The sequence below is a fragment of the Bos javanicus genome, chromosome 8 (genome assembly GCF_032452875.1).
Source record: "Bos javanicus breed banteng chromosome 8, ARS-OSU_banteng_1.0, whole genome shotgun sequence".
Taxonomy (NCBI): Eukaryota; Metazoa; Chordata; class Mammalia; order Artiodactyla; family Bovidae; genus Bos; species Bos javanicus.
The window spans coordinates 49145206-49154741 of NC_083875.1; the positions used below are offsets into that span (position 1 = coordinate 49145206).

Below are 9536 nucleotides of genomic sequence, written 5' to 3' on the forward strand. Positions count from 1 at the left end.
TCACCTCTGGGAAGGGTGAGGTCTCTCTGAAAAGTGAGTTGTGTAGGCTCTTGAAAATTTTCTGGCTGGTGAATTTCAGGAACGCCTGCGAGTAAGTCAAATCAGATGTGTGCGCACGCGCAAGCAGGTGTGGGCGTGCCCTTGTGTACCTGCCCGTGCGTGCTTGTGCACAGATGCCCCCAGTTTTCTAGAGAAAAGGTTTAGAGCTTTCAGCAGATTCCCAGGAACTCATGAGTCTCATGGGAAAAACCATGTTCAGGAGAAGAACATACCCTCCTGATGGTCCAGAAAAGAACGCTGAGCTCACCACTTTTATCTCTGGAGCAACTGAGTCCAGGCTGTCAGCCCACTTTTCTCTTACAAAACCCTAAGGCACTTAAGAGAAACCACAGGGAAAAAAAATAACTCAACCCCTTTTCTAATCTAAACCTAATCCTCCTTAAACCTCTCCTGACCCGGACTACCAGGAATCTTGCCAGTGCCAAATGATACTATGTTTATTCAGCTTAGGTCTTAGCTTGCCGCTCCCGAGCCACAAAATCAAAGGGGAATGTTCCAGCCACCACCTGCTGATGAATGGGTAAACAGGGCCAGTCAAGAAAGAGGAGACCCAGTGTTTGAGGACAATGCCTTTGTGTAGTTCTGGCTCAAATAAGGGCACAGCTCCTAAGGAACAGGCTTGAGACATGCACAAATGCCCTGCCAAGTAGTTCAAGAGCCTGGAGACAGCTGTTGCTCATGATCCCTCTGCCCCTTGCTGCCCTGCAAACCACAATAGAGAGCCAAGGACACTATGCCCCCTCTCCCAGAAGAAGCTGGCCAAGTTACAGTTTGTGAACCAGTTACATTTATGTTGGAAGAGCATTTTCCACATTATTCTCTGAGAAGCCTCAGCTCTGTAAGAGTAATGTGGAGCTCAGATGAGTGACCTGACCTCTGTTTTACCAGAGCAGCGGTTTTGATCTGTTTTAAATCTAGAGGAATCTGCATGAGATTTGGGGAGGGGGGTAGGGAGTTCTGTTGCTAAAAACAGAATACTTGAAAAACATTCTTGTAGAATCAGATTTGGCACATCTTTACACGCGAGGGGTTTAAACAAGCCTTATAGATCCTGAGATTCATCAAGCTGGTGTTATTCTCTATTTTCTCTTCTTTCCTTCATCTGAACAAATGTCTCCTTAAAACTTGAAGTGTCTGATCAGATCAGCATCATTCTCTCAGGAATAAGAACCCCGAGAAGGGTAGCTGACATTTATTCTGGGCCTGTTGTGTGTCATATGACATGCTAGGAGTTTACATGCACTATCCCACTGGAACCACTATAGCCCTCTGGGTGGAAGGTCGTTCACCTTGACTCTCAGGTGAGGACATTGAAGCAGAAACACAATTACAACGATAACAACATTGGCAACAGCAGCTTGCTTCCCTGCACTCAGGGCTCCTAAATGATGAACCAGAACTGTCACTAACCTAGGTAATATTAATAACTCAAAACCTGAGTTCTGGCTCTATATAACATCACCTCTAATGTTTAACAAGCAAGAGGTATGTGTGTGTGTGTGTGTGTGTGTGTGTGTGTAAATCAGATATAAATTATTTGTACACCTTAAATCTCAATAGAGAAAGTCTGAAAGTAAAAATAGGAATAAAAAAATTACCCATCATTCCATCATTCCTAGACCACCAACTGTTAACATATAGGCATACTTCCAGTCTATTTTTATGCATAATTTTTAGTTCTGCACATTTAAAACAGCTGTGATTGTCTATGCATATTTTATTTTGCTTTTGTCACTTAATAGGACAATAAAATCGGAGAAGGCAATGGCACCCCACTCCAGTACTCTTGCCTGGAAAATCCCATGGACAGAGGAGCCTGGTAGGCTGCAGTCCATGGGGTCCTGAAGAGTCGGACCAACCGAGCGACTTCACTTTCACTTTTCACTTTCATGCATTGGAGAAGGAAATGGCAACCCGCTCCAGTATTCTTGCCTGGAGAATCCCAGGGACAGGGGAGCCTGGTGGGCTGCTGTCTATGGGGTTGCACAGAGTCAGACACGACTGAAGTGACTTCACAGCAGCAGCAAGACAACAAGATATGATATTTTTCATAACATTTCAAATTTTCTATTATTTTATTGGCTACGTAATAGTCTTTTAGGTGGAGCAATTCAGTTTAAGAAACATTTATTGAGCACATAATATGCAACACTGTTCTTTCCTTCAAAGAACTAGCAGTCTAGTAACTCGGCAAATAAGACACATAGATAACTATATGCTTATGATAGCTAACGGTACTGAGCATATACTTCGTTCCAGGCACTATTCACATGAATTAACTCACTGAATTCTCTTAGCAACCTCATGAGTAGGGACAATCTCTCTACTATTTCAATAGTTGTCAGAGACTGAGGCACATCTTGCTAACAAGGTGGTATTTCTAGGTATTGATAGAATAATAGCTCGTTAAAGATGTCCACCTGTTAATCCCCAGAGTGAGTTTGTAATAACTTGTTATAGCAACCATACAAAATGAAAACAATAGGTTCAAACCCAGGCAGTTTGACTCTCGAGCCATTCTTCTTTTTTTTTTTTCCCCATTATTCTTAACTATGGTTTAGAGCCTAGAGAAAGGACACTTAACACTAGGGAAGAAGACGAAGATGACAACCAGACTCTTTAAAGCTGGGCAGGAGTTATGAAAGCAGTGATGGAAGGAACAATGAGGAATTCAATAACTGTAGGGAGATCTCCCTGCTATCATAAGGGAAAAAATTCTAATATTATGTACAAGTCTCCCCATTTCTGTTTAAAAATATGTATGAGTATATTGTTTATAATCATATGTGAAGTTTATAGTTATCTCTGGAGAGTGCAAGAGGAAATTTTTACTTACAAATTTTCATATTTTTGAAAACTTCACCAGACATGCACTTGGGGTTAATTTTTGTTTGTAAAATAAATAAAGTAGTATAGATATATAGACCATTTTTCTAAGTTGAAAATAAAATGCAGCACTGGGGTGCAAATCTTTGTGCATAAAGCGTTGCACTACTGTAGAATGATTTCCTTAAAATGGAAAATTCCTGGAGGTAGAACTGTTGAACCAATGGATAGAAACCTTTGGAGAAATATATATTTAAAAGATAATATATACTGGAGATGGTACCCAGTCAGTAAACTAAACTATGTGAGAGAAGAGATATTTAACAGATGAACAGAAGAGATGATAGCTGTCTACTCATATATGAAAGCCGATACATGGCATATTCATGTGCTAGTACCACAGATCAGGTGGCTTAAATGATATAAATTTAATTTCTCACAGTTTCCAAGGATAAAAGTTCAAGATCAGGGAGTTAGCAGGGCTAACTGAAGGCTCTCTCCTGGACTTATGGATGGTATTGTGTGTTCCTATGGCCTTTCCTCTGTGTGTGTCTGTGTTCCAGTTTCCTCTTCTAAGGACATCAGACAGATTGGATTAGGGTCACTCTAATAACCTCATTTTAATTTAATTACCTCTTTAAAGACCCTGTTTTCAAGGAAGATACCATGTTCTGAGGTCCTGAAGATTAGGACTTCAACATGTGAATTTGGGGAGGTGGGGTGACAGTTCAGCCCACAACACAAAGAAAGTTCTAGAAGAATGGATCAATACCAGTGAAGAGAATTTCTGTTCACTGTGAGAAGGAAGCTTTGTAATATTTTAACATTTCCCATAATGGAACAGAGCTAAAGAATGACAGGATGGTTTCGCTGAGTTTAGGCTCACTATTCCCAGCCCTGCTCCAATGCCTGTCTGGGTCAGCTTCATACACCCTGCTTTGACTTTTCTCTCTGGAAATGTAAACCTAAATCTGCTCTCAACAACTGCAGGATGCTTTCCCAGTACCCACCGTGGTTCCACTTTGTTTCTGCAATCTATCTCCAAAGACACTATGAGACAGGACAGCATAAATCATGAATAGGAAAAGAGTTTGGCTCCTTTCACCTCCCAAAAAAGCCCCACTATAATCTGAGTGCCCTTCACCTGTCTTTGATTCAGTTCACAATCCTCTCCTCTTGGAGTGAGAAAAGAGGGTAAGGGGTAGGCTCTTGAGCTTTTTTGTTAAGGTTAGTGTACATTGCCAATAAAGAGACTTGTAGAGTCCAAATCAGGAGTCAGCAAACATTTCTGTAAAAAGCTAGATAGTAAACATTTTAGCGCTGCCGGCCACAGGATTGCTGTTGTTAAGTACTCAGCTCTGCCATCGTAGCACCAAAGCAGCTATGACAAAGCAGTAAGGAGAAGAGCATTGTTGTGTTCCAATGAAATGTTATTTGCAAAACAAGCAGTGGGCCAGCTTTAACCTGTGGGCTGTGGTTTGCTGTAATTCAAGAAAACTGAGAATATTTACTAGGTTGAATAAAAGTATATTAGTGAGCCCAAACTGATAAACTATGAATTTTATTCATTTCTTTGTTGATTTACTTAATGCACTATGTATATCTGGGTTTAAATTATAGTCTGGTTTCTTCTGAACACTCTCAGTTCATTTTTTACTATAAAGAGGAAACCTCTGAAAATTAGTTTAATAATAGCATATTTCTGAACCTGAACTTTAACTTTTTAAAAAAGGCTTTTCCACATAATTCTTAGGTTAAATCTACCACAGAAACAACACAACCACATGCTATAATTACAAAATAAGAGACAAAGGTCAAGATAAGCCCTGAAGAGTTGGTGTTTCATTCTGTTATTCATTCAACCAATATTTGTATATGTGCTATGTGCAAGGCACTAGAGCAAGTACTTCAGAAAATTCAAGAACGAAATAGACATGAATCCTATCTTCAAAGTCTGTTTACAAACAGAATAGAACACCCCTGGCCATAGTTGGTTAGCCTAGGGAGAACTCGTGATTAAGTTAAACAGACTTCCCCCGTGCAATTTGAATCTAAAGTAGAATACTATGACTGGGAGAGCAAGCACCTCTTTAACTGAGGAGAGAGTTCACTGCTTTCTTCTGTGACTGGCTTATTTCACTTAGCAGAATGTTCTCAAGGTTTATCTCTGCTCTCACAGATGGCAGAATTTCCCCTTTTTAAGGCTGAATAACATTCCATCATATATATAACACCGCCTTCAAAAACCAGCCCTTCTTTGGGTCAAGTTATTTTTTACTGAGATTAGGAACCAATTTATATTTAAACAAATAAACTAGCTAAGCAAGGTGAGAGAGTAGGAAAGTTTTTCAAAATGATGCCCATTCCTATTTTATTCTTGCTATATATAAGAACATACATGTAAGCATAACAAATTAGGGAATTGTAGGAAAGTGAAGAACAAAATATAAAACTTCCTTTGTGGGATGCAGTTTGGCCCCTTCTTTTTTTCCTTTAAATCTTTACTACAGAGTCCTGAGTTCCACTGAAGACCCACAGATTATCTGGAAGAGAGATTAGAGAATCTGAATATTAACAGATTTCCCTTGAAAGTCTTCCCTGTGATAAAGTTTGAGAATATTTCTTCCAGCATTTCTAATCTCGGGAGGCTGTTTTCTCCTTCATGGAAAATTCTCCATCTTAATGATTGTTACCCAGGGCACAGAGACTCAACACTCAATGATTGCCAATTATTGCATGGTAATTCTTGCCATTTTTCCCTCCCCCAAGGTGCAATTTAGCAGCATGTGTCTCGCTATTACCTTAACCAATTGGAAATAAAACTAACAACCAAATAAATTTGGCTTCAATTGGTAGAAGAATTGGCTGCCTATATGGTGCATCAAGAGGGTTGAAGAAAGGCTCATCTCTGCAAGTATCTCTGTCCCACCAGTCTGCCAAGGGGGCAATTCTGTGACTTGGGTTCTCCTAAATTCAAAGTATGTTACCTACCAGGTACAATATAATAAATTATACATTAAACTGTTATTTGTTTCGACCACAGTTTCACTGCAGAAGGTGACTGCAGCCATGAAATTAAAAGACGCTTACTCCTTGGAAGGAAAGTTATGACCAACCTAGATGGCATATCCAAAAGCAGAGACGTTACTTCGCCAACAAAGGTCCATCTAGTCAAGGCTATGGTTTTTCCTGTGGTCATGTATGGATGTGAGAGTTGGACTGTGAAGAAGGCTGAGCACCGAAGAATTGATGCTTTTGAACTGTGGTGTTGGAGAAGACTCTTGAGAGTCCCTTGGACTGCAAGGAGATCCAACCAGTCCATTCTGAAGGAGATCAGCCCTGGGTGTTCTTTGGAAGGAATGATGCTAAAGCTGAAACTCCAGTACTTTGGCCACCTCATGCGAAGAGTTGACTCATTGGAAAAGACTCTGATGCTGAGAGGGATTGGGGGCAGGAGGAAAAAGGGACGACAGAAGATGAGATGGCTGGATGGCATCACCGACTCGATAGACGTGAGTTTGAGTGAACTCCAGGAGTTGGTGATGGACAGGGAAGCCTGGCGTGCTGCGATTCATGGGGTCGCAAAGAGTCGGACACGACTGAGCGACTGAACTGAACTGAACTGAACAGTTTAAAGAGGATTGCAAACTTACCTCTCAGGCAATTTTGCAAATAACTACACAAAGCCTTGAAAGAATAAGATTTAGAACAGTATATTTAAATGGGTAGAAAAAGACTATGCAAAGTGAAAAACATGGCCTATTACAAAGGACTGAACAGGCATAAGCAAACCACCAGGTCTTCTTCTTTCACTATTTGCCTTTAGGCCCTTTACACTTCTGCTAAAGCACACGTCTACAAGCTTTTTCTGTAAAGAGTCAGATAGTAAATATTTCAGTTCTTTAGCTGTAGGTCTCTGTCACAACTACTCAGCTCTGTCATTGTAGTACAAAAGAAGCCATAGACAATACATAAATGAATGAGTGTAGCTGTATTTCAATAAAACTTTAGTTATGGACCCTGAAATTGGAAATTTATGTGATTTTTACATGCTGCAAGTTCTTCTTCAACCTTTGCAGTTTTTTCCCCAATGATTTAAAAATATAACCTGTACGCCTCCCCACCCCCTGCTGCCGATTGGAGGCCATACAAAAACAGATGGTAGGATGGTTGGGTTTGTAGACTTTTATTCTAAGCAAAAGCCATTTGCTATTGTAAATATGTATACTATTCTATTCCACTGTTCCTGCTGCTTCTTCTACTTGGAATGTTGTTTTCTCATCCATACACTTCCATATTGCACTCATAACCTGGTTTGATTACTCTCTCCCTTACAAAGCAACTGCTATACTCTTAAATGCCTTCATCTATACCCCTCTGATAGCAATGAGGAGGTCCCCTGGGGGTACAGTGGTTAGGACTCTGCACTTCCACTGCAGGGAGAACAGGTTTGATCCTTGTTTGGGGCACTAAGATGTCACAAGTGGCATGGCATGGCTGGGTGGGGGTGGGGGGTAGAGTGGGGTTGGGGAAAGGTGGTGTGAGGTGTGGGGATGGGAAATGCGGAGGCCAGGATTATTAGCATTTAGGAAATAGTTAAGAGTAGAATACAAATACAGTTGAAAAGAGAAGTTAAAAAACATGCTTAACACCTATGGAGGGTTGAATGGTGGCCCTTAAAAAATTGTGCTCACCTTCTAATACCTGGATACTGTGAATGTGACTTTATATGGAAAAAAATATTTGCACATGCAATTAAATTAAGGATCTTGAGATGAGATTATCCTGAATTACCCAAATGGATCTGAAATCCAATGACAAGTATCTTTACAAGAGACAAAGAGAAGACACGCAGAAGAGAGGGTCACTGAGAATGAGGCAGAGACGGGAGTGATGGAGACACAAAGATTGCCCATAACCACTGGAAGCCTGAAGAGGCAAGAAAGCCATCTCCCTTTGAGCCCCCACAAGGGAGTGCAGCCCTGCCTGACACCTTGATTTTGGTCTTCTGTCTCTGGAAACGTGAGAAACTACATTTCTGTTGTTTTAAGCTACCCAGTTTGTTTAATTCGGAGAAGGCAATGGCAGCCCACTCCAGTACTCTTGCCTGGAGACTCCCATGGATGGAGGAGCTTGGTAGGCTGCAGTCCATGGGGTCGCGAAGAGTCGGACACGACTGAGCGACTTCACTTGCACTTTTCACTCTCGTGCATTGGAGAAGGAAATAGCAACCCACTCCAGTGTTCTTGCCTGGAGAATCCCAGGGCCGGGGGAGCCTGGTGGGCTGCCATCTATGGGGTCGCACAGGGCTGCCATCTATGGGGTCGCACAGAGTCAGACACGACTGAAGCGACTTAGAAGCAGCAGCAGCAGCAGCAGCAGTTTGTTTAACTGCTATGAGAAAGCTCAGAAGCTAATACAAGCTCCAAGTTAAGTGTTAAACTAGTAATAGCTAATATTTATTTAGCATTTCTTATGTGTGGCTTTACACAGGTTATTATATTAAATATTCACAGCTATCTTATGAATTTGGATTATTCTTGTCCCTTGTACAGGTTTCCCTGGTGGCTCAGACAGTAAAGTGTCTGCCTGCAATGCGGGAGACCTGGGTTCGATCCCTGGGTCAGGAAGATCCCCTGGAGAAGGAAGTGGCAACCCACTCCAGTACTCTTGCCTGGAAAATTCCATGGATGGAGGAGCCTGGTAGGCTATAGTCCATGGGATCGCAAAGAGTCAGACATGACTGAGCAACTTCACTTATCCCTTTTAGAGATGAGAAAACTGACATCCAGAGAAGTCGAGTAACATATGTAAACATAACATACATACATAAAGATCCACTCACCTGATAAATGATGGAACCAAATTAAACTCAGCTGATCTGACTTTAGAGTCTCTCTTAATCACTGTCATCTGGAGAGTCTTCTGAATTCTTCTTCTGATTTTTCACATATCCTAGAAAAGATGGGGGAAATGTTGGTTAATGGTCTCCTTTGTGGGATGAAATCCCTGAAACTGGATTTGTACTATTCAAGGAACACATTTTTTTCTTTTTTGCATTACATAATTCTCTATTATCTCGCCAGTGAAAAGAAACATGAGATAATTCCAATAACATAAAATGTATTTTATTTTTTACATAGAATTTTTTTCTTGGCAAAGATTATATAAAATAACTGCCTAATTATCCACCAAATTTCAAGAAAAACTTTTAGAATTTACATAAAGCCCAGAAGCTCATTCTTGATAAGCAATGTTAGGATAGTCTGCTGCTTGGTCAAGACAGTAGAGCTCTCTGTGTCTCTGTCTTTCCTTCCCTCCTCTCTCTGATTTTCAGGGTGAAAAACTGGTTCCTAGGATCTGATCGCTTTTTTTAATGTATGGCCTTCACAGAGTCTGTTTCCCTAAGCAGCTCTATTTGAATGCATTTCAGAATCTTAGCTTCTAGTTTCCTTAAAATAAGTACGAGGAAACACAACTCCAGGTAGCACTGGGAAGATGCCAACAATGGAAACATCAGGTTGTTGCTAGGTGAGTCAAGGGGAGCAAAATGCCCAGTTGAGGTTGAGACCTGCTTTAGGACAAGTCTGTGCTCCGACTCCAGTGATAACAGTGATCCAGTTAGGATTCACTAGAAAGCCAGACAGCAC

General features: G+C 41.0%; 1 long non-coding RNA gene across 1 annotated transcript in view; it reads right to left on the bottom strand.

The window, feature by feature from the left end:
• The window catches only part of LOC133252702 (uncharacterized), a 112317-nt gene extending 105809 nt beyond the window's left edge, over positions 1 to 6508 (bottom strand). The window contains exon 1 of the long non-coding RNA XR_009738054.1: positions 5 to 6508. This is a non-coding gene — a long non-coding RNA (uncharacterized LOC133252702). The remainder of the gene's footprint in view (positions 1 to 4) is intronic.
• Between the last annotated feature and the right edge of the window lie 3028 nt (positions 6509 to 9536).